At 34.7% G+C, this 26,504-nt stretch overlaps 1 protein-coding gene across 2 annotated transcripts in view; it reads right to left on the bottom strand.

The window, feature by feature from the left end:
• Positions 1-26,504, bottom strand: part of FRAS1 (Fraser extracellular matrix complex subunit 1) — a 251,450-nt gene that overhangs the window by 203,552 nt on the left and 21,394 nt on the right. The gene's annotated exons all lie outside the window — the stretch shown is intronic.

Below are 26,504 nucleotides of genomic sequence, written 5' to 3'. Positions count from 1 at the left end.
GTGTGATTTATGACTGTTCAGCTTTGCTGAAGAATGTAAATGTTCTTAGCATAGAAGTAGATTGTACACTTTCCTATCCACCTCACCATATAAATGCTGACTTGCACTGCAGCAAGGCCTTTTCTTTGCAGCACTTGACGATAGCATATTACTACAACTGGAACAACTATACCCACTAGATTGTTAAAAGTTAACATAGCAATTGGTTGAAAAATATACCACTGACAAGAATTATTTATTTTATTACGGAAGGAACTGTGCTCAGGAAAACCAAGAGAGATATTTTACAACTTCCAACCAACAAAGTCCAACCTATAGGCATTAAGCTTTTCGATCAATATTTAACATTCAAAGGACAGAAAACCTTGTTTGGCAAAGTAAATACTGTGTATCTACCTCAAAGCAATAGGCTCTTCTGACTCTCCTATTTATCAGTTATATGATAACTACATAATTTGATAATCTTACACTATAACAAGGGTTAAGCATCGAGACATGGATTGCCACCTTATGTAAAATAACAACTATGATTATCCCAGTGGTTTTTAATATTTTTTTTATTATGATAATGAGTCATCTTCTTAGTAATGGCTTGTTTTGGTTGCAATAACTCATATTATAAGACCAAGGTTTTATTCTCTGCTACAAGCCAAGAACACACAGATTATTATTTTCCTTTTAAATATAAATATGATAGTAAACTTATCACACGTACCAAAGGATGACAATGTAAGAAATCTACATAAGTATTTGTGTCCTTCGTTCGCATAGTGCAACCAGCAGCATTGGTACCTTTAATTTTAATTCAGCTAGGACAGATGACATTCTCAACAACCACTTCAGATTCAGACCAGGAAGAAATATAGGCCTCAAGTCAATATAATTGCCATGCTTGGCGATGAGGTGCTTTATGGTGCCAACTAACCCATTTTATTATTCTCTGTTAAATTTCAATCTACTGAGCCCTTGGTCTGGCTATCACTCTGCAGCAAAGTTTGCTGCGGCTGAAATGTGCTGGTGCATACTGATGTTTCCCCTTAGACAGTCCAAAAAACAGGTGCTAAAAAGAACATTTCTTCTATGGAAAAAACTGTTATTAAACTTCAACATCTACTAGTAATTTCTACATATTTATTGACCATAATAAAAAGCATTGTATTATATTAATGTGTAACTATTTTAGCAACTGCCCGCAGTAGTGTCCGCAGTGTATTGATAGCTGGTACTATCTGAACGCTGCAGTAAAAATGCTATTTTTACTATAAAAAAGCAATGTACAAGTCTTATGTTTACTTTCTGTCAGGGCTAAGTTAGAACAAAAACTATATAAAGGATAAATTGTGAAGCTCAGCACGTTAGAAAGAATAATGAAAACTTGGAAGCCATGATGTGTTTTGAGGCATAATTTTATTTGCCTAAGGTCACCATAAGCTTACCATGAACTAAGATTTACGCGTAAGCATTTTAGGACAAACACCAACCAGACTACTGTGGGCAAGAAAATATTCTGCATGGCATTAAAACAATGTTTTATTGGCTAACCAAATTTTTTTTGTAGTTAATATTTTGCCTGTGCATTTTACCCCATCTATAATTTAACAATTAAGTCTTTAATTTGCCTTTTATTATCCTTTAAATTTATGGTAAAATACTGAATAAAACAGATCTATACAAATATATATTCATCAGGCAGTTAGAATTAAGGCATAAGTCAAAGCAAAAAAAAACAAACAGCTAATCACCATCAATTGCCTTTAAACATAATACACATACAGAAAAATAACTGTTAATGTGCCAGAAATATGTAAGTATGCTCCCGCCTTCCTGAAGCAAATACCATAAGTTCCCTAAACACTTCTTAATAGTTACCATGGTACAGTCAAGCTTTGCTGTTATTGTTTGTCTATGAAAAATAGTCATTCCAGAATATGACAGACATGTGCAGTAATCCTTCTCTAAAAGTGATTTATTGAAGTTTGCTTCCCCCACTAGACAGCTTTCACATTAAGCCTTTCCCAACATCGGCCCACTGGAGAGAGACCACAAATAAATTGCACAATTCTAAACTCACTTCAAATTTAAAATTCTCTCTGGAATAATTACCATTTGGCCCTGCCAGTCTGTTCTGGTACAAACAGTAGTTTACACAGAGGTGGATGTGTGGGAAATTGGAAATGGGTGTGTGTGGGTGCTAGAATAATATTGTACTGTGGCAACTTTTTTTGACACTAGAGGTGCTGAAATAAAGTCCATTTTAAGAAGGCACTACTGTGTGTTGCTTGGAATTTTGCAAATCTTTGCACTGTGGCAGGGTCAGGCATATTGTTATTGATCAGTTCATAACTCTTTGACCAAATTCTCAAGGCTTAAAAACACTGTTCTAAAGTTAGAAGGGAAAGCAGAGTCTCAGCACCTTGTAATAAACATCACATCAAAGGTCAAGGGTCAGGTAGACATAAATCCATGTATTTAACACACAAAATGTTCTGTTTATGGATCCTAATATCTTGTACCGTTGATCTATTTTGTCATTGATGGCTTAATCAGCCAGACAATAAGAATGTAACACTGCAGTCTGGATGGCATTCCATCCTGAATTTTGGCTAAGCAGTACAAGCAGTACAATAGTAACATTACTATCAATGCTAGCTCAAAAAACTATTGCAGTTCAAGAAACAACAATTTGTGTAATACAATGACATTTATGTTGTTAAACATTGTGAAGAAAGCAGGCCAAAGGAGATCACATGAGCCCACCAGCTTGCTAAAAGAGCATTTGTTCTTCTGATAAATTGCAGCGTTTAGTCTTGACTGTAAATGCTAGTAGTATAGTTGGGTACCCTATCACTTCTGTAACACTGTAACAGCTTTGCTTTTCAATTGCTATAAAAAGTTTCAAAGTATTGCAGACTTGGTAAAACAGCAGACATAATTCGGTGTGGTGTTGCATTTATTGGGGTAATACTGTAAGCATAAAAGAGGACAGTTATATGGCATGCATTCTCTAGAAATACTTTCCTCTATCACAACTCTTATTTTCGAGAGATATATCACTCTGTGACTGCAAATGGTCTATTTTGTGGTGTGCTCTGAATAATATTTGCTGTGTTAAATGTGTGACCATTTTCACACAAGGGGGGAGAAAGCTTCTCACAAGAAACCTAGACAATTTCAAAATTAATGGACCATCAAAGAGTTTCTTCTATATTTCCTTTCCTCTGGATGATACAAGATAAAGATAAATTACTAGATATGTTCTTGGGAGAAAAAATTAACTGGCAACTCTAAACACAGAGGTGATGAAATCTTGATTTATACTAACAAAGCCATGCACTGCAATCTGTCTATACTGTATATTTAAAATTTGTGGCATTATTAGATAGGCTTACAAAAAGTAAACAAAAGCATAGTGTGTATGTTTAAAGGATTACCTTGATTATATGAATGTTGCTTTTACAATTGTGAAATCAAGAAATATGTAAAAAATTAAAGTTTATATTTATGAGACACCATCTTTCATTTTGGTTTCCCAACCAGAGCAGAAACTGAAGTCAATTTAAAGCAGTCTGAAGACAACAGAACAATACTCACAAGCCAACAACAAATTGGACACACCAATGTTAGAAAAAACAGCCTTTATGAATAAATTGCTAATGTGTTAGGATCTCTTAGCAATAGTTTATCTGGAAAACCTGCCTTGTACTAGAATTTAGGATACCCGTCTGTGTGTTATACAATAGGAGATACAAATTCCTTCCCAGTAGGGATAGGGTATTGAAAATTAAATTATATTTATAATGTGCATTGGTCACCAGTAATGGGACACTTTTATCAATTGGCCTATTATGTTTGACAAGCTATGTCTGAAAGGTTTAACCCTAAATAGAAATATTCAAAGTAAATAAACTGCACAGTACAGACCTTTGTTACAAGCAGTTGGACAATTAGGATTCTATTTTATGCTGTCCTATGATCCATGCATTGTGGTAATGATTTAAATCCTGGAAAGCTCTATTGCTCACTGTTTAATGTGCGTGCAGAGTCATTTTCTGACATTAAATGTTTACTATGTCTGGGCCACCAGAGCTAGACATATTGTGGTTTTACAGAACATTACTTCTTTTTTAGTCTGGCACACCATGGAGGAAAACACAGATCAAATCTCAAAGAAGTGCACAGATCTTTGCTACATTGTTTCTTGCATCTGTTTTTCCAATAAAGCCTTTAAAACACAGCTTTAACATGCTGGGTGGCTTGAAATGCTGCCTATTTTAATTGCTGTTCATCATATAAAATGTTTTAATACTGTTTTCCCTTCTTTCATTTTTGTAAAGAAAAAAACAACTACTTAAAGTGGCTGAATACTGCATGTTTGTACATTCTTTGTATGCTTAGTCATGCACCACAAACATAAGATGTTCTATTTATCTTACACTTACAAGCAATAACACTTTTAAACAGTAGAACTGATATTAAAGCATAACTATACACGTTGGAGTTCAGGTCCAATTTTTTTCTAAAGGAAAAATCAACTGGATGATTAGACATGGGAGCCAACACGTTTTGGAGGTCAAACTTCCCCTCTTTCTTCAGGGCTTGAACGTATAGGCAGACTACATGTGGGTTTAATTATTATGTTTGACAGCAGTTGTAGGTAAAAGAACAATACTTGTCAGCAGCCGTTTAATGAACATTGTGCTTTTAGCTACAAATGTTCCTATTTTAACGAAAGTTTATTCTGCATATACTTTGCTTTATTTGTTTCGTCCCTCCTCTTTACATCAACCTGCGATTATTTTTTTAAATGTGTCTTTATATATACTTTATTTGGACACAGTTATATCATGACTAGCTTGATGTGCTCCTATATGAAATGCCGACAGATCATAGCTGGTGGGAGGGGTCAGCAATGTGCTGTACAAAGCTTCCTAAAAACATCATAGAACCCTGGTCTAGTGCACCTCTCCCGGAGCCCTTATTTATATAAAAGCAGTGGTGTGGCTCTTGGAAGGAATTATACAAATTATATTATGTCTTGATTAGTTGATGTCAGTGTGGAGGAGCAGGCTTTCAGGGTAGGATACATTTGCTTGCAGACTGCTTTAGGTAATGCCCAGATTTGTTGCTGGCCTTCATTATAGAAGGAGTTAAAATCCAAATAATAAAAAGCATGGGGACAGTAAGGCTGCTGGATATTCTCCAGCCAGAAAATAGGACAGGGTCTATTTTAAGTTTAAGTAAAATGAAAGCAGAGTAAGAAATTTTAGACTTAAGGTAGATTCAGTTTAAAAATTTTAAACATGTCTGTTATGATAACACTAAAATTATTTGGGAGGTTTATTATTTAGCTCCAGATTGTCTATCCCCCCCCCCCCCCGCCCCCTTACAATAATAAAACTGTACAAGGGTTCCCTTAAATTAATAAACATGATAAATAATCTAAACAATGTGTTTGAAATTAATGGCACTTAGGGGATATAGCTCCCATGGCGGAAATCAGGAAACAATTACACACTTTGGAATTTATGTAGCCAATCTGTTAAATGTAAAATGACAGTTCTGTAATGGTAACAATCCAAGTCAAAAGAACCATTTTTTTCAGTTCATAGCACCGGCACAATAAAATCTTCATCCACTTATGATTAGGAAATTGAGGTGGCATCTAGCAAATCCATGTCCATTATATTTATGGCAAGATGCCTGGTCAGCCAATCAGAATACTTTGTGACGCCAAATGATTGCAAACAATTGGGCTTACACAACACTATCATTTAGAGCCCACAGATGGAAAATGCAAAATATATTATTCATCCAACAGTTTATAATAAATAGACTATTTTTACAGAGTTTTTTTAAAAGTAGATGAAATGTTTATACAGCAACAAACCAATTACACTGTAAAAAAAAAAAAAAAGTTACAATACAGCATACTAAAATAATTAATGTATCGTTTACTATTACTACAGCTTCATCTGTCTCAAATATATACAACAAATTGGAAATTTAATTTTAAAATAAAATAAAATGAACCTCATGTTTCAATCAGCTAATGGAAATTGCATGGACCATTTTAGCACCCAAGTGTAACTTTTGCAATCGTGCCTTACCAATAAAGCCTTTTTTCTCCCTTTGTCAGTTCATTTGCATTTAAATAGACATGTCCTTTTTCTTATTATTGGCGATTTCTAGTAATGTAGAGAATCATTACATGAACTAACAGCCCCCCCTATAATGACATATTTCTGTTTTGCTTTAAAACACAGTTGTTGTCTATTCTGCATGTATACACTAACCAAATACCTAAATAATGCACTAGTAAGCCAGGATCACTCAGGCTTATGTTGTTCTGATTAGTATTAAGTATTTTAAACAGTGCTTCCTTTAGATACAGTTGTAACAAAAAAACAACAAAGTCAAGTTACAACAAGCCCTAAGCTCTGATGGTTCAGTGAGAGAGTGTCGAGAAAGAGAGGGGGGTTTGATCAGGGTTGCCTTAGGTCACCAAAATAGCCAGAAATGGCCTTGCATCTCATGCAGGTATATATGTGTGAAGCATACTGACCTATTACATGGAAAAACTTTATAAGTGTGCTCTGGCTTTGCTGACTTAGTTCGTTTAGTTCATATTCTGAAGCTAACGTGAAGTACAACAAAACTTCCCCGTTCAAATATAATGTAACAGATTCATAACACCTGCAAATACAGACACATTAGTCCCCATGGTCTGCATCTAGTCTTAAATTAGATATCAAATACTTTGTTAAACATGCAGGTATGATGAGACTACAAAAACTGTAGTTTTAAAGATTATTCTAAAACCAGGTAAGCTTAGGTCATCCAGGCATTTTTATGGAAATGTTAAAGAAAGAGAGGGTTTGAGTAATGGGCATTTACCCTGATATCACTGTCCACCATGAAGATACATCACTTGTTCCCGCTAGTAATGTTTGCATTCTCTAGGCGTCAATTATTTCAACTCATTTGGTGCTGTTACCTCTCCATCAATTCTCAGATGCAAACAAATAGGCTACTATTAAGCCTCTGTAATCACCTGTTTTTTTTTTATTTCAAATAGCAAGGCATTCAGATTGTAAGGGATTCTAATTTTAACTCACAGAAAAACTGATATCACATAATTACAGGTGCTAAAATAAAACTGAGCAACATTTATTGTCATTAGGTAAAAGTGCTGCAATAGATGGCCTCATTCTGGCTGTGAGCATCATTTGAGAGTTTATTTCAGGAAACATTGTATAGGGTTTCCATAATACAAGTATATCTTGCCCTCTGAGATATTCGTTATCACACATAGAAATGTGCCAGCCTATAGGAAATCTTTGTGAGACAATGGGTTCATGGACCACCACGCTGTGGTAATTACGTATGGCCGCCCAAAAAACAGAGATGTTTAACCCTGTTAAAGTAATACATAACACAGGTAAGGCTGGTAACCTGGCTGGTTTATATTGCTGAAGTACAATTTTGTATAACTGTCAGAAAAAATTGTCTTTCAGTGTGTAAAAGTTAACAAGTTCAGTAATTAAGTGGAATAAGTGAATAGGACAGTATCTACAAAGTAGGTCAGACTAGTGTGTTATCTCTACAAATACAACCACTCTTTGTTAAGATCTTTTTTTGCAATTATTAACTCTGAAGCTGTATTGTAACGTCTTTCGTAATTTGCTTTTCTGTTCTTCCTTTTGTAACTAATTTTGTTTTCTATTGTGAAATGAAACAAAAGAAATCACTATCAATTATATTACCCATTATTTATATTAGGTATAATTAATTATAATAATAAAGAATAAGTATGTGTGCCTTACAGCTACTGATTGAACATACGTTTACCACAAGATACAATTAGTGCAATTCCTACTAGTATCATAAGCTGCAGAAGCATGAATATACATTTTGCTATATTTATGTAATGTGTACCTTTTCAACTTACAGGATTTGTATACCATATTTGTTAAATTAGATTGTATATACTGTAACTATTTGTATGATGAAAAGTGTGGTTACCATTAAAGTTAATTAAAGAGACCATTACTCGAGGGAGAAAGGCACAGTAGGAAGAAGCCATGAAATGTGATCAATGTGCAGAAAGCAGTATGTAGTTGGGTGCATGCAGCTTTAAATAGCATTGATTAGATTATGTACAAATCACCCCAGTGAAAAAAGCTTAACAGAGAGCACTGAGTAAAAGGAGAAGATAGGTAAGTCAGCTTTATTTTGTGTTGTCTCATGCTGAGTGTTCCCTTACGCTATATTTATATAAGAATTGCTATTTATTTTTACCTAACTATGATGATTTTTTTATTTATTTAAAATTTACACCAGCCTTTCTGGATCTTCTAAACATGGGGGACCCCCTTAAAAACCTTCCGGTTTCAGGGAACCCCTGCAATATTACTAATATTATATAATATTACTATATCCACAGCTCACAGTACATTGGAGATCAATGGACAGAATGCCTCTTACATTGCTGGCCAGTGGGAAGAATTCCACCATTGCAAATAACTAAAAAGATCATTGGTGTCAGTAAGATGACCTGAGAGGCACAAATTGCTCATTGCTCAAGGAACACCCCCAGCAACCTCTGGAGGAACCCTGGTTGAGAAATACCGGTTTACATGTTTATAACAGATTTTTTATTTAAAAAAAAACAAAAAACTTTTAAAATATTTTACAAAAAAAACACTACATGATTCTTCAACACTATATTTGCAAACCTTACTGGGTTTTCTGCTTCCTTTGTAACCCAACAGAGGGATGGGGGAAGTTTTCCTGAATGTTTTGGTTGCATATGGTATAAAATGCCTTGAATATAAGATCATCACATCACAACAAAGCATTTTTTTTGTTAATAACAGGAAAATGTATGTAATTCACACTGTATCATTTTATTTATACTTTCATTTCTTTTTGTTCTTGGCAAAACTTTTTAACAACTTTTTCTCTATATTGCTATATTTCATTTAACTTCAAACTATTTTTAAAGATCACTAATCTCCTCTGTGTCATCTTTACAATTTGCAGCTGGAGCCTGTTTCTTTGTTTCAATATCACATTGATCTTCTTGTTGGAAGACGTTGGAGAAGCAATTTCTTTCTAAAATTGTAAATAATGGATAGTAGAATATATAAGAACTTTGCTACTTCATGTAATAAACACACAACTATTTACTCCACTAAAGTCAGACAAGAATATCACACCGGTAATGCTAACTTCGATGTAGTGTAAAACAAATATATATGTGCAAAATGGCACATTTTAACCTATAAAGGCACATTTTAACCAATATCTCTGTATTTTACAACCATAAAAATCATATTGGTCACTTGGTTCATGGCACCTAGGTTCATGCATACTTATTTGCTCCTTGTGCTATCATATTTTGAAAGTCCCAACCTCTGATTAGGAAATAAGGAGGACATTGAAGTTATGCAAGCACAGGCACAGGTCTTCTTAACACAAATCTAAAGCCTAATGAAGTGTGGTATCGACATGATCAACTTGCATATAAGCCGCAATATACCAATTCACTTGCTCCATTTTGACCATGAATATTGCAACTATAATTCCTTGAGGATATAGTTTTATCATTGAAGGTGGGTGACCCAGCAAATGTGGAGTGGATTTCTTCTCAGTCATTTGCTATTTTCTGAATCTTGGACCAGATCTATTACAGGTTTGCTGGATCACCCAGGTTCACTGATGAAAGTGTATCCTCTCCGGTCTTGAAGAGCTTTATTAAATCAGACCCATTATCAAAACACTGCATACATACATTAAAATAAAATTGTAATCACCCTGAACAAGTAAGCTTCTCAGCTGATTGGCATAGCATTATACTTCAAAAAAACTTTTTTTTCAGCTTATTGATGTGAAAATACATTTGAGAGATGTGAGAAGGTGCATACTGATGCATGTGTTTGTGCAAGAAGGCTTCTGGATCTTCTACAAATAAATTATGCAAAACTGCACTGTTATGAGTTCACTTTTTAATGGCACGAGCGAATGTAATATCTTCAGTGCTCTTAGAGCATGTAATTATATTTCTTGCATAAAATATTTATACGCTAAACACACAGTACAAACTCTAAAAGGACTTGAAGGAGAATAGAACAAGCAACAAAATAAATATGTTTTACTGGTTGATGACAGAAATCATATAACAGATAATGACAGCAAATGCTTTAATGAGTCCGATTTATTCTTGGACTTAAGCTGCGTACACACTTCCAATTTTTGTCGTTGGAAAGGATCTTTCACGATCCTTTCCAACGACAAGGGAGTGCACGATACATGAACGGTGCTGTACATCACCGTTCATGCTCTATGGAGAGGTGAGGGGGAGAGCGACGGAGCGGCACCCTGCTGCGCGCTCTCCCCTTCCCTTTTATTAGGATCGGCTGTCGTCCATCGTCCGTGGATCCGGCAGGTCGGTCGTCCGGACGATGGACGACACCGACTGTACACACGGCAGATTTTCGCCCGATAATTGGCCGATGCCGATTATCGGGCGATAAAAATCTGACGTGTGTACGTAGCTTTAGAGATGACTTGGTAGGCTTAGAAGACATTCCATCTTATGTGCTTCTAAACAAAAACATCACAAAACATTGCTATACATTACTTTAAATAAAACCTGGTATAAGAGAGATATGGAATTGTGACCATTTGTAAAATGTCGATTACCAGGCTGTTATTAGTTTCAATAGGTTCTGAGTCACCAAGCTGGGACAAGCACAGAATGTTTTGACAAGTCATGTTAACCTAACATACTGTAAAAAAACACCAAACTATAAGCCACATTTTTATTTCCTGAAATAGTCCCCTAGGCATTGTTAAAAAAAAAAAAAAAAAATACATAGGAAAAAAATAGAGATGGAAAAAGCAGGGTTTTTGGCAAAAAATTCTTGTTATTCAATAAAGTCAATTACATGATACAAAACAAAATGATCAACCACAACAAATCAAAAACTAATAATAAATAAATGTCTTGGGCCAACATTACTTCATGGGGCTTAAAGGTTTCAAGACTATGTAAAGTTCTCCTAGTAACAATATTAGCATGCGTTTGTCCTAAGCAGGACCACAGTTTGACAGAGATGTGAGTATTGCCGCGTGCGAACATTGAAAGATGTCTAAAATCCTGACACATTTGCCCTTAGGCTTCCTCAGTGGTATTGTAGAGTCTGCAAAAGTATTTGTTAACCGTGTTGTCACAGATACGGGGGGTGTTAGTTATGTAGTTGGTACCTCCATGTGATGTCAAGAAAATGCCTTGTTAATAACGTTAAAGTTTTATCAATTCCCAAAGTAGTAATCGATGTGGGACATACTATTCTAATCTCCATGGAAAGGTATGTAAAACAGAAAAGTTTTATTGATCAGAAGTTCCTTGGGGCTCATGCACAGGCATTGGTGGGAACACAGGAATTGGAGAAGATGTATGTTTGACAGCATTCAATAATGATTAAAGCACTCAAAAGCATAAAAAAAGAAAAGAACAAAAGTTATGGCTAAAATATTCACCTCTAGTTCTGAGCAGACCACAGTACCTCCTCTTCTTATCTATTCTCTATATCTTAATACCCTCAATTTGGATAAGTGAGCACATACTGTGAATGTAGGGTATCATGACCCCAGCCTGACAGGGTCTTACCTCTGCACCTTAAATTAACATACTAGAACATACTTTCTACAGGTACTACTGTAGAAAGTGGCACAGACATCAACATTCCCTGCATCTGTGAATACTACCAAAGTCTGAAAAAGTTGGGAAAAGTGGCCTACAACTGGTCTAAAGGCTTTAGAAAAGGTAGGTATTAAAAATACTGTCAGAAGGGGCTACTCAGGTCCTACTTTAACCTAAAACTTCCATCTTGTACATATTTAATAAAGAGTGTATGACAATAAAGGCATACACATATCTCAAATTATTTTATAATGAACGAAAATGCTATAGATATTGCAGAATCAACCTATTAAACATGTGCACTTTTGTGAACACTTTCTCATCTAGCTATTTTACAATGCAGAGCTAGGTAGTGCTGTATTAAAGATATACAGTATGTTGCATGCTGTAAACAATGAATTCCACAGCATCTGAATCCCTAGACTAGTACATTAGTACATGAGCAGAATTAAAGATATTCCATAAAATCTACACAAGTAATGCTTTTCTATACTGTATGTCAGTTTTTACAGACACATCTATACTTCCAAACATGTAAGAACACATGCTTAGCTGCTGCCTTGATTTAATGCTAGTAGACACTGGTATAACAATAGCAATATCATCCCATGTGGCTGCTATCGGCCTGAGGGTGAAAGGAGGTCCCATTTAAGGCAAAATCTAATAGTAGTAAGGTTAATGCAAACAGTTCAAACAAAGTGTTAGGCAGAACATCTGTCATGGGCCACATGTGCCAGTACACTGAACTTCAGCTATTTTCCATTATCTCCGATTTCAGCCACTGTGAGGGTCAACCAGAAGCCAGACAACATTTCACAATAACTCCACATTATTCCATATTATTATTATTATTATTATTATTAATAAACAGGATTTATATAGCGCCAACATATTACGCAGCGCTGTACATTAAATAGGGATTGAAAATGACAGACTAATACAGACAGTGATACAGGAGGAGAGAACCCTGCCCCACATTTAGTGGAAACCATGTGTCTGCATGAAAAAACAGTTCAAAGAAGGTTGTATCAGAGGTAAAGTGTAATTGTGCACATTTATACTAACAATTATGTCATCATAGAAAAAAAACAAAAACAGGGAGGGTCATTGTTATTGCTATGACTCTTATTACTACACCACTCCTTTCAGTAATTGATTGCTGTAATGGTGGAAGGCTTGGAGGGGCTTAGAATTTACACTGTGACCTAAAATTTCAGAAGCTGAAACAGAGTGGGGGTTAGCGGTCCTGACTACTGTTACTTATCCTTCACTTTTTTTTTTTTTTCAGGATCAGAGATGGCAGGGAGGTCGCAGACTTCCCATCAATATTTTAGTATGGCCACATGATCTGCAGTTAAGCCCCTACCTATAGTGATGTAGGTATATAGAAAGAAGATGAATAGCATTTTCAGACAAAAGCATCCTACATAGTTCTAATGGTACTGGTTTCCTTTAAACATGTTTATAGTAAAATGGTAATTTTGAAACCTAACTATTCTACCTAACAATATTCAAATGGTATACCCAACTGAAAACTGTAAAAGGTTTGAGCTTTCAATTTGTTAAAAAAATATTTATTTATGTTCCAGAACACTTCACTCTTTACTTGAAGAATAAAAAGATAACACTGACAATTTAGAAAGTTCTTTCATCTTGCAGTCTAAAAATGGAATATTTAACTAAAGCACTGACTCATAAAAACATGACATCTATCTTTGAGACAATGTTGATTACTTCCTCACTCACTAATTAGAGAATGCTTACTTTACAAAGTGGATGTTCCCTAGATTATTAAATTAGATGAAGCTTTCTTCACTTTGAATACACAATTCCAAGGGAAATAAACTACAAGTTTTTTGTGTTCAATGATTTTTATTAAGTTTTTAAAAAAAAAATGTAAACAAAAAAAACAGTTTTTGTTTGAACATGATAGGATTTTTGAACAATAAGTTTGTTGAACATTCACCCCTTTTAGTAAATAACCATTCGTAATCACTATCTGTAATATCCAGCCCTTCATTGCCCAACAGAAACTGAGTCTGCATACACATGAGATTTATACAGCACATCCTATGACTTAGACTGGATCTACATAGACTTTTTTTAAAAACGCATGTAAACGTTCCTATTTATATGCATTTTTATGCACTTTTTTTTAGCGATTTAAAGCTTGCCTTTAAATGCTGGAAAACGCCTTCTTCCTGCGTTTTTAATTGCGTTTTAACTAATTTGCATACTAAGTGCTCAAAAATGCATCAATGGAAGCATTTACCCGCGTTTTTGGGTGTTTTCCAGCGTTAACACAGAGTTTTAATTTTTTAAACGTTGCAAGCAACGTTTTAGATGTCATAAACGTGCCTCAAGGAAACATACTGGTGTAGGTTAACCCATTGTAATGCATGGGGATTTCAAACAAGGGCTTTAAAAGCCTCAGGTTGAACGCTGGGGAAACAGTCCATGTAGACCAAGCCTTACAGGTAAAGCTCATAGTTTGATGTTCTGTTTCCCACCAAAAGTCCATCCTACTGAACACCATGATGTGGTCTTGTACTGACATACAGGAACTAGGGAAACTGACACTCCCAGAAGATTCTAAGGATTTGATTCAGTGGTTTCAGTGGCAGAGCAGTATTCAGTGGACATGAGGCTGCATTTACATAAAATTTTTGTGACAGAGACACAAGAATGCAGTGGTAGATTACAATACATTAGGTAATCCTCCACCTTCTCATGCTCTGCTTGCTTGTTTTTATCTGCCTGGGGATTGTATTACAGAACCAATCCTTTTAAGATGTTAGACCAGAATGTGCTCTATAATAAACAGCCAGTATAAAGGTTACATGGGTCAGGATTCAAAGCAGAGGTGACCTCTGTAAGTGCTTTATTTTAATAATTCAGTTAATTACAGAATGTGAATATTCTGCTAACATATCATTAAGAAGGAAAAACATTCCAGCTTTCAAATGATAACTCCCTGACCTTCTGCCACTTTTTAAAAAGCTTTTTTTGTGAACATTTATCTTTTATACTTTATAGATCATCATTTTGTTTTCCAATTTAGCGAATGTTAATTGGATCCTACAGCATCCTACAGCATCAAAAGGTCTACAAAAGGTTAATAATAAAAGGTTGAATATGGTGGTAAGACAAACTTGAACAAAATCCTTCTAGTCTGGTGCATTTCACTCTACAGATTTAATCATAAAATTCTTAGCACGCATAGTGATACATCTATGCCCCTACAGTTACTACAACTAAACGGTGTTCTCCATCTTTTGCCATTAAGCTCTGATGCGCTAAAGCAATGACACATGGCTGTATTAAGGAAAAAAGTAATTTGACATGAGGGTTATTTTTTGCAGTCTGGCAATTTACTATTTAAAGAAAAGGGAGGCAACTATCATTGAAATAATTAGGTATCTGGGGACAAACTCATTGTTATACTGGTTGTATAAGTTAAATATACAGATCTGCTAGCAGTTTTGGCAAAGTGGAGGTTTACCTAAACTTTGCCTACAATTAGAATATGGTAGAATACAGCATTTTCTTATCATGCTGATTCCAAAGCAGTGAGGTTGAACACTTTTCGATCTCTCCATCAGTAAAGTCAATGCCCAAAAAACGACAAAAATTCTGAACTCAGCATATCTGAAAAGCACCCAGAGTTATAACTCAGCCCCTGTTTTAGTGCGTGTAAATAAATTAAAGTCTGTAAAACATACTGACAATTGGTCATCTTATGCAATCTATTACATCTTGGCTAAAACTTACATTAAATCTAAATGGTTAAAACATAACCAAAATCTATTACTTATTACCAACAAGAGGAAATAGTTCTTGCAGTTGAGTTTTTTGTTTAATAATTTACTTGATATGTGATCCTTTAGTCATTAAAACCCGGGACTGTAGCATGTATTCCAAACCAAAGTAATGGTCTACCCCTTTGTTTGAAGAAAATATTAACAAACAAGTCAAATTTACACATTCTTATTTGAGACATATTTGTCACACACAGTGAAAAAAATCTGTGCACCAACGTAGCTTTTTGTGCTTAGAAACTGAGATTTGTATTTGCTTTGTACCATATAGAATCTGTTCTGGCAAAACAATTACATTACATTTTATGACCACATTGCATATTTTCAGAACGTACGTTCAAACAAATCAGTTTAGTAAATGTAAACGTACATACAAAATGTCCCACTTTCTGCTCTAAAACTTTGCTCTGCCTTTTGCCAAAACAGCAGTTTCTTATTATTTCATTCCTAAATTGTAAATACAAGTTTGATTGCTCCTACTGGGTGGCATAATCTAAGCTTGGCCATTATAATAAAATCCTCACAGCATGATGTCTAAAGCTGATCTTTTTCAAAAGGTTAGATGATGAACAAAAAAAAAAGAAATGTGAAATGTGGCAAACATCTACATGGCTGGCTAAAAGATATACAATAAATTGAATAATCAGCACAACAGTATCCTGTTTTATAAAAAAAAAAAAAAAAAAGATTGAAAAAAGGAACAATACAAGAGGATTTCACCTAAAGTAGCTTGCCAGATTCCATTTTCTAATGTTATAGTGTAATCTGTGACTTGAAAGCTTTACTTATATACTTTGCTTTAGTAAACAGCCATAACAGTAAACATTCTAGTAGTAAATTTTATATAATTGGATAATAACAGAAAACATGCTTCACCTTATTGGGCGTAATTTTTTAAAGTTGTTTAAAAATGGAGAAAATACACATTCATCTGTGAACTTGGGTGATCCACCAAACCTGGAATGGATTTCTTAAGTCATTTGCTTTTTGTTAGCAAATGTTTTCAATTCTGGACCAGATCCATTCCAGGTTTTCTGGATCACCCAGCTTCATTGTTTAAAGTGCAACCTCTCCAGCCTTGGAGAGCTTTCATAAATGCGGCCCACTGACTCAATATTCACTTTGCAAAGTGAACAGTCTCTTTTCCCAGTCAAATCATCTCACGATATAATTTGCACTAAAAAGCATTTTCTTGTAATTGTCTAGTTATTATTTTAATTCTGCTTGAAACTGTTGGGAAATTATGTCTTACTGTACAAATACCCGAAGAAGGAATAAATTGCTGTGAGAATAGGTCAAAAGCAGATACTAAGTTTAACTTAACAAGATAAATTCCGGGGCAGTTTTATATGACAATAACATTTTCAGAGTACTTATAATAGAAGATTTCTTGTTGCTGCACTTAAAAGCAAAATACCAGCCCTTTCATGTTTACATTAATGTTCTCAAGGTGAGGTATGACAGTCCCCTTGCACTTCATATCTAAGGGTATAATCAAACCATAATTGGTAGTTAGGCTTAAACTATGAAGGCTTTACTTTGTCTTTTCCATAGCTCACAGCTTTTTTTATTTGAGCCATTAAGGTCACTTTTCCAGCTGTTGTAGTCTTAACACTGCTCTTATTGTTTCCAATGCATACAGGAGACACATAAATGTCTGCCGCTATTTGTGTTAGAACGTGTCCCTATTCCACCTGCAGGACATCCCAACCCTTCATCAAGTAAATGATCAAAGCCACTGGCATTCAAGAGAACATCAAACATACCTACACTTCCGAAAAGAAAAAAACTGATAACAAAGCCTTCCTGTAACATGGAAGACTGTTCTTTAATCTTTCTACAACTTTCTTCCCACACTTCTATTCTCACACAGTTCATGAAACCACCAGAGTAAGCTATTCAAAGAATGCACCTAATGATAGATACTATGAATTAACACTAACAGATATATTTAAAGAACTTAAAACAAGGATTGAAGTGCTAAATGCAGTCATTCATATCAACCCTTGAAATTTCCTTAACTTACCATATACAAAAGAGGCCCCTACCTGAAGGTTCAGATTTACAACATATTGCTTAATCATTAATTTTTCTCAAAATGTTTATAAAGCATCCATCTTCTGATAAGAAACAAAGAATATTGAAAACCAGAGATAAGGAACTGAACTTGTGAACCTATCCTTACAAAGAATAAGCAGTATCAATTTCTAGTGAACAAATACAAATAACCTACTTGACTACCCCCCCCCCCCCCCAACAAGCTTATGTAAATATGCTAAATTGTAAAACAAATAAAAATAAACAGAATAGCTGGCAAAACAAAGTTACAATATCTGCTTACTTTTATATTTGTTTTGTGGATACCACATAACTATTTTGTGGATAAATCAAGCAGAACAGAAGGTGACAGAACAAATCTGTCAATGGAAATATTGTGACCAGACCAATTTGTAGTTAAACACTTTCTAGGAATCATTACTGATCACGTTTGGTTAATCTAATTCAGCAATAAAGCATAATTAATGTTCAATTATATAAAACAATCTGCTGAAGTGCACGGCAAAGTTGAACCCTGTATGGCCAGCCTAGGTAAGATGAATTGATGAACAACATTGGGGAACCACTGTACACAAGTCAGATTTCCACCTGCAACAAGCATGCCCATTCATCATCTGAATCCTCTAGAGTGTGTATGTGTATTAGGACAAATAGAGTAAATCTCCCAAATGGGGCACCTGACATCTGTTTCCTATTTTCTCCAAAAAAAAAACAAAATTGTGGCAATAAACACACTTTGTGTCATTATTCAGTTGTTTCCACTGCAGAAAACTCTAAGCCAACCCTGTCCTTAGCCTAAAATATATGATAACATAAAAAGTTACGATGCTTTTGGGTCGAATGTTTAACAGTGCCTTGATATGCATTTTATTAAAAAGCTTACTATGGTCTTGAATTTAAGCTATTTTCTGTTTTAGCTTTACTGTAACATTATTATTTAAAGCATATGTGTACATTTTTTGCACATTCCATCTTCCAAAATAGGACCTCTTATGCATTGTATCCATAGGTTGCTATGTACAGAGGTTGAGGCACTGGATGAAGGTACCAACATCTATTGCAGTACATCAAGAGTCATCTTTCTCGGTGCTCCTGATCTCTAAACACAAAGGCTTAGAAAATGCTGATGTCAGAGAATATTAATGACAGACAAGGACTTGAATGTGTAGAAGAGGTCAGTAAGGGCAGCTCAGTAATTCTCACAGCACAGTTCTCTTTTGGCTGTGTTATTTTACTTCAACCCATATACTTCAAATATACACATATTGTCAGAGATTCTTCAAATGTTATCAAAGTAAAAATAATTCACTAGTGGCATTTATTGAAACCTGTCATAGGGGTATTATGTTAGTTTCCTGCCTGTCATTCTCACACATCTGCTTCAAAACTTTGAATTATGTACATAACTTGAAAACAAACAACAAGCATTTTCAGAAAGAGGTCTGCAATTACAAGCCATAAATATCTATCATGACAGGTTTACTTTTCACATAAAAAACTGCTAAGGTAAATCAAAACTTTCCTATAAACACTGAGTTTGTGTGTCATCAATGCTTTTTCATTTATTTGCTGGAAACTTGAAAATTACTTCCAGGAGTGGGTGAAAATGAGTTCTGAAACAGGCAAGACACTGTGTGAACAATGCTTAAATATAGAAGATAAGATGACCTGTGTTTTGACAAATGCATACCCACATTTATTTTTGTACTGGGAAGTAGTGGTAGCTTCCATAAAGCACGCCAGATATGTACACTTAATAAGGCCTTAAGCAAATGAGCCTTTAGTAGAGCTAAGTTGCCTATTCAACTAAAAAAAAAATAAGCGGAATGTGTCTGAAATATTAGAAAAAAATTCTCATTTGTTGCCTGTAAACCCAACAAGTGCAGAAAAATAATTAATACAAATCCACCAAGCTCCTAATTTCCCATGGTCTTTTCCACAGGAAAATCCCTGGAAGTGTTATCTACTCGGCCTATTGAGTATTTCCATGGTGAACTACACAACAGTTTCTTTTTATGTTTTGGGGATAAGAAGGTGGTAGTCTGTATTTTAAAAAGGAGAACTGAGGCAGGGCTGACAACACTGCCTGGAATTTTGGTGCAAGAGAGGCAGCAATGTCATCTCACTACAGGAACTTAAATGATTTATTATTATTATTATTATTATTATTAAACAGTATTTATATAGCTCCAACATATTACACAGCGCTGTAAATAGGGGTGCAAATGACAGAGACAGACAGTGACACAGGAGGAGGGGAGGACCCTGCCCGAAAGAGCTTATAATCTAAGAGTACATTTATTCTGGAGACATGCTAAATATATTATTACTTTATCTGCCATTACCCTTACCATCCTGCCCTTTTAGCAAAATAGGATGTGAGGGGAAAAAATCTCCAAAATGAAAGAAAACCTCCCATTGATACAAAAGAAGAAAGCAGTACGACTTGTCAGAAAATTTGCATGAATGTATTAAAAAAAGAATGTTCTCTTATAATAGTAAATAACAATAAGCTGTTTTAGGAGTAGGAAAATATACATTTTTCAACATATATATAATTTAATTATGTATCCATCGTAGCCAAATGTGAAATAATTAATATGCAGTCAACAAAGGTATAGCTTTACATCACTAGGAACAATTTGCACAACATTAATTCATGAACAGCAAGCTTTAACATACAAGTTCAGCTTCAGGGTTATAGATGAAAAGAAAAAAGGCCACTAAGATAAGAATGCTATACACATGCTGCTGTTAAGATAGTTATGCTTTAAATAAAGTAACAAAATCCCACTGGTTTTAGTTGCAGCATACTAAGCTTGGTTTTAAATATCTCTCTTTCCACAGCAAATCTATTCTAACTACACAGGCATATGCCAGCTGTGCAATTCTTATAGGACATGGACATAAGGGTGCAGGATTTATATAGAGCCATTTTTGGCAACAAGTAAAATTTGTAATTGAACTGGTAATGCAATTTACAAAACACTGCAACTGTGTCATTGTACTGCTAAATGTATTCTTATTTAAATCCTAAAATGTAGGAGTTTCTGCCCACATTTTGGCTTTCAAGAGTAGAGGACTAGAGTCCCAGCTGTCTTTGACCATGTTTTAATAGTAACAATATTCTCTTACCACTTACAAAATGAGCAGTAAATTCATAGTTTTGATATCGATGTTTTACAGAGTTGTCTGGAATTCTGTTTTAAAGAGATACCATCATGTTGTCCATGCTAGGCAAAGTGACTTGCCTAGCATGGACAGCATGGAAGAGTCTTGATCCCCTGGTCCTTTTCAGTTCATTTACCCTCCACAATTGGAGGTAAAATTGGTGGTGACAATTAAGGGACGTTAGTAGGCTCCTATGCCCATGCATAGTCACTGGTGAGAGGGTTACATGTTTCCTCATACCTGCTGGCTGTAGAAGAAATAAGATTGTGTTTTTCACTTTTGAGATAATTTTAAATGTATTGCAGGTACATTTGATCTACAAAAACACTTGTCAGAATGAACAGTAGATTAAGATATATTGACAGTTAGCCGTTCCTCTCTGTCCCCCCACCGCCCACCCTAGTATTGGGCAGTTTCGGTAACTAGAAGAAGTTTGGGATGTTAAGAGTATCCCAAACGCAAATATAAAAGTAAAGTATCTGTAATTTTACATTTTCTGATCATCTACTGGTTGTTCTTTTCATTGATGTTACACTCAGTTTATGTATTCATGACATGTAGTTTGTGACAGAATTACTTGAACTCCTTTTTACACTGTGTTATGCATATTGCATATGTTGCCTGCACACAATCAGGCGTCAGCAAAAGGAATCCAGGTCATGGGGTAGACTCTAGGCACATGGGTGCTCTGAAGTTTACTGACATAGTACCTGTGCTGAGAGAAATACAGAAGTTGCCATTGCTCAGCTCCTTTTGCAACTGCATATTCCTTGGCTGTTATACTGATCAAATAGCATCAATTCATGTAAGTCAAATACCTGGTTCAACTATGCAGTAAAGTGCAGTAAATTACTACATGCTTGCAATTTTTATAGTTTTGAAGTCATAGGATAATTCTGATGTGAAAATCAAATAACTTGAATATTCAGAAGATGATAACAACTACACACTTCATATTTCTCTCAGCATTTTTCCTCTAAAGAGCACTCTGACTGGTTAGCACACAGGACATAAAAACTAATTCTAACTTTATCTTCATATCAGGGAACAGATGCCCAGGAGAACCTGGAACAAAGTATCAGTTTAAATAAATTAGGAACTCACAGTTTGCCAGAAACTCCAATTATATAAGCAGATGTCTTATTTTCTTTAATAAATTCTGTTGAGGGGGATATTAGTATAATTCTTCCTAAATGTGAGGGAACTGCTTTCTGTGAACCAATCCCAAGTGACTATTTGAATTCTATTAGTATTTGCTTTCTTTGCTGTCATTTTTTTTTCCTGCAGTTACAATTTTTTCCTGTTGTAATGTTATTGACATGACATGAAAAAGCAAACTGTATATTGATTAAAGGCAAAAGCAGCTGACATTTCCAATTGTAATACAAGAAACCAGAGATTGGAAACATTAAAGAAATGAAGAACAGGCAACGTGCAATTATTTAATATGTTGTTTAGTCCACACAAAAGGCAGATTGACTACTGCATATGCATGAGAACAGTCTAAATACAACTATCCGATAAGTGTACCTATACTAAACTATATCCTATTATACAAACACTGGGAAATAAAGATTAACACCCAAAAAGTTTAGGGTACCACATCAGATCTGAAACCCACAGCAACTGGCAATATCACTGGCACTTGAGTAGTTGCAGTAGAGTAAATTAACTGGTGACTGCTGTAAGCACCTCTGCTTTAGTTATAGGTTGCATCATATGGGAAGATGTTTTAGTTTATAAAGTAAAATGTAAAAATAAATCTTGCAATCACTGTTGGATATAACACAATATTATTTTTTACCTGGACCTGTTATAGCTTGCCAAAAACAAATCACTGTGTTGCTTTGGAAACCATTTATGCACACCTTTTATTTTCTGTAAGGTTAAATAAAATGGGTTGCAATGGATAACTCAGATTTTACATTTGGCAATTTTGGTTTATTATCAGTGCGTTGGCTAATATAAACTTGATTATTTACTATGGCAGGGGAATTTATTAAGGCCCTCATCTCTAGGAGGACATAAATGGTGCAGGCATATTTATGTACACACAGAAATATTCAGGATCCCTAATGTTTTAACACAATATTATTATTATGTAATTTAATATACATAATAATAGCATCAATCATATTCTGCCCCAGAGTGCACAGATATGCTGAGCCAGGAATATTTAAAATCATTATTACTTTCTATTTTAAGAGAAACAAATAAGAGGTATATAATATATATCTATAAATGTTATAACCTCATACATACATATATATATATATATATATATATATATATATATATATATCATGTGCACATTAAACCTCAAGATGAGCAAAAAAAAGACAAATTGAAAACATATATAAAAAAATAAAAATATATAAAAAGTTACTTCCTTGGGCTTCAGCCAACACTGCATACTAACACTTATTAGTGTTTCAAATTTTTAACATTGAAGAAATGTTCAGCATAGGTGGCTGGTTCATGTCATGCATAGTCATAAAAGTAGGCAAATTACAGCACTGTTCTGCATTAAATATTTTATCCAAACTCAACAATATTGTATTTGTGATCTTGAAATTATAGTCTTAGAAACATGAGTAAAAAAAAATAAATAAATTTAAAAAAAAACAGTAACCGATGTTAACCAATACTTTTTAGCAACAGAAAGAATCCACAGTCAGGCAGGTTGTTATTGTAGAAATGGATAGGCGATGTCCCTTCTGCAATAAACCGTCCTACCTGCCTGATCATTCTGAGTATCTGGCAAAAAGATGAAGTATGCCTTTGCAACATCCTCTTTGGCTACCAGAATATCCTGCAATCCTGGCTTTCCGGCAAATCAAGATCTACAGGAAGAGAAGAAAGAAGAAATGGTGGTGGTGCCCTGCGTTCCTGTTAATTACTTGAGTTGTCCTCGACTCTTTATGTGAGCCGAAAAGGAAACATAGCCTATTATTCTCCCCTTATGCCTTGTAATGGTGATTAAGGTCGATAGGTTTGATATCCAGCCTGGCCTGGGTAACAATTATGACCCTCTCCATACATACAGTGGAGGAGTGAGTGTAGCCACCCAGGGCCAGGACATGTGTTATTTGCAGGATTACCAGGTCACAAGTCTAAAAGAAGAGGGATGGTCCCATAAAAATAAATATAGAAGGATGTAATATATTAATTGTTTTGTGGTTTAGATAGTATTCGCTCTCTTTGTGTTTACCATTCTAATCTGTCAATACTGTCTGATTCACAAGAATTGCTGAACAAAATTTTAAACCTTTTGTCAGGTTAAACAGTTCATGTATTTGTACTTTAGCTGTGTATTTATTTATTTGTTTAGGGATCTGCAGGGCTGTAGCTGTAGCACTAGTGCATTATAAATACAAATAAATGTAATGTGATGTGATTATTGTTTGCAATTTGTAGTAACATACCTTAGAAATAAGTGTTCTGCCCTTTAGTGTATAGTAAAGATCAGTTTATAAATGTATGTAATTTTTATGTAATAAAAAAGGGTTATTAGGCTCATAGGTATTTCTGTTTAAGAGAATGAAAGAAGGGAATAAAGGCACATGCCCAGCATCTCCATACATAGTCAAGTCTGACCACTAATAACGTTATGACAGAGCTTTGGAATTTTCCACTGGGGTTTTATGACGACTTTCAAATATCAGTTTGAGGCACACAGCGGATACCAGCCCTGTAGGCAAGAAAGTAAATGTGCTAATCTGAGCCTTGCACCATCTTCATGGGTCCTACTAATTATTATCCTGTAGACAGCCGTTTTCTTGTGCTACATTTGCTCTCACAGCCTCTCATGTATCTTTATAGGCTGATCTGTTAATTGGATGCTCCTATAATTGCTCTCATCCTAGGGGTGTCAGCAGACTTAAAAAATCTTATCTATAGTCATCTATAGATGGTGGGACTATATACAACATTAATCTGAAAGAAATATGATGAGCCACTGATTTTCAATCATCTGCAAGTATTTTCTATCAAGCGTCTGTGTCTTTTGTTTGTGTCCCTGTAAAGGAAATTCATCCCTTTAATTTTATTGGTGACCACTGCAAGAAAAACAGAAAATACGAGGTATCTTCCATGGGGACACCTGCTCTGGGTACAATTGAGTTAGATAAACATTCCCTCTCTTTAAAGGTATTTGCTCTAACTTCCTGTTGCTAGAAGGGTTATTCTATATTCTATGTAAAACTAAAAAAATTTTGGACTTCAGCTTCTGGCAGCTATCCCATGTGTGGGGATGTAAATGGGTTTTATTTACCAACTTGCAAGAATTTGGATCCCAGCGATGTTAAAACTTGCATGAGTAATTAATTTTCTTACAAAGTCCCAAAGAGTTTTTTTTTCCCTTTGCTTGCTTTTTGGTGCATCAAGGGTTGATGGGCAGCCATACAGGCAATGTATATTGCTTATATTGCATGGTGATTAGATATTGCCATGACATAACTATTATTATTAACAGTAATAGACTGGTGTTCTAAGCTTCCACTTAAGGGATTTCCCACAACTTTCTGTCTTCAACATGAAGGGACACAAACTGCAACTAAAAGACAAATATTCTATCCTCACTTTTGATTAAAGCTAGGTTTATGAGTTGGTGTAAATGACCATTCCTTTAACACAGAAAGGTTACATTACTAAAAGAGAAGAAAATGTTTACCCCAATAAAGCTGTGTTTACCCAAAAATTCAAAAGAAGAGGAATTAAAGTTGCATGCTTTTGGATGAATAAAACCTAATAAAGCTTCATTAGGTTAAGCTAATATTTTCTACTCCTTCAGTATATCAACACAACAGATGGCATAGAAATAAAATGTGTCAATACACTGGCCTTGATTCACTAATGTTTAGCAAACCTAGCAGTATTCCCTCTTGTAATCATCATTCATCATTATACAGTATGCTGATTAATGCTTGATTAAAAAAAAAATCATTAAAGCAAAACTGGCTTCAACTGCTGAATAAAAAATTACTTATATTTTATATATATATATATATATATATATATATATATTTATACATCACTAAATTATGCACTTTTTTGTTTGTTAACTGGATGAAAAAAAAGAAGCACATTGTGAAAGTCATCTCAGGTATAATGCTTTGCTTTAGTGTTAACTAAATAAATAATAATTATTATATTTTTATTTTATTACTTTGCAATTGCTACATACATTGGACTAAGTTATGTTAAAACAAATAACTAAACTGCAGGCAAACCGCTAAATATACAGATACAAAAGACATATACACACACATATACACAAATACAGTAGCTGTTGTACCCTGAAAAACAATTTATGTTTCTTTCCATCCAGTTCTGTAAATTACACTTCCCTGCCACACAGAGCATCTATGGGCAAAAGACCTGATTTGTTCTGGCAATTGTAGTAGTTAGGTAACACAAGTCATTTCTTTCCCGTAGCCTGTGAATGGACAGTAAAAGGAGGTGCAGCAAACAAATGAACACTATCCTGCTTAACTCTGAGCAAGGGAAACCTCCTCTACATGTTGCTTTTAGGAATGTGGTGAAGAAACTGTAAACATGTTTGTGTATATTTACATTCTTTTTTAAAGTTCCATTTTAAAACATATATTTAACTACATTGTACTGAATACAGATCTGTAATAATAAATTGTTAAACAGCAATTAAATATGTAACAACTCCTTTAGCAAATTAACCCCAATGTCAACCTTACATTTTATATTAAAATTACATTTAATATAAATCTAGCAAA

The sequence above is a fragment of the Pyxicephalus adspersus genome, chromosome 3, assembly GCF_032062135.1.
Source record: "Pyxicephalus adspersus chromosome 3, UCB_Pads_2.0, whole genome shotgun sequence".
Taxonomy (NCBI): domain Eukaryota; kingdom Metazoa; phylum Chordata; class Amphibia; order Anura; family Pyxicephalidae; genus Pyxicephalus; species Pyxicephalus adspersus.
This window is presented reverse-complemented; position numbering and strand designations above follow the sequence as displayed.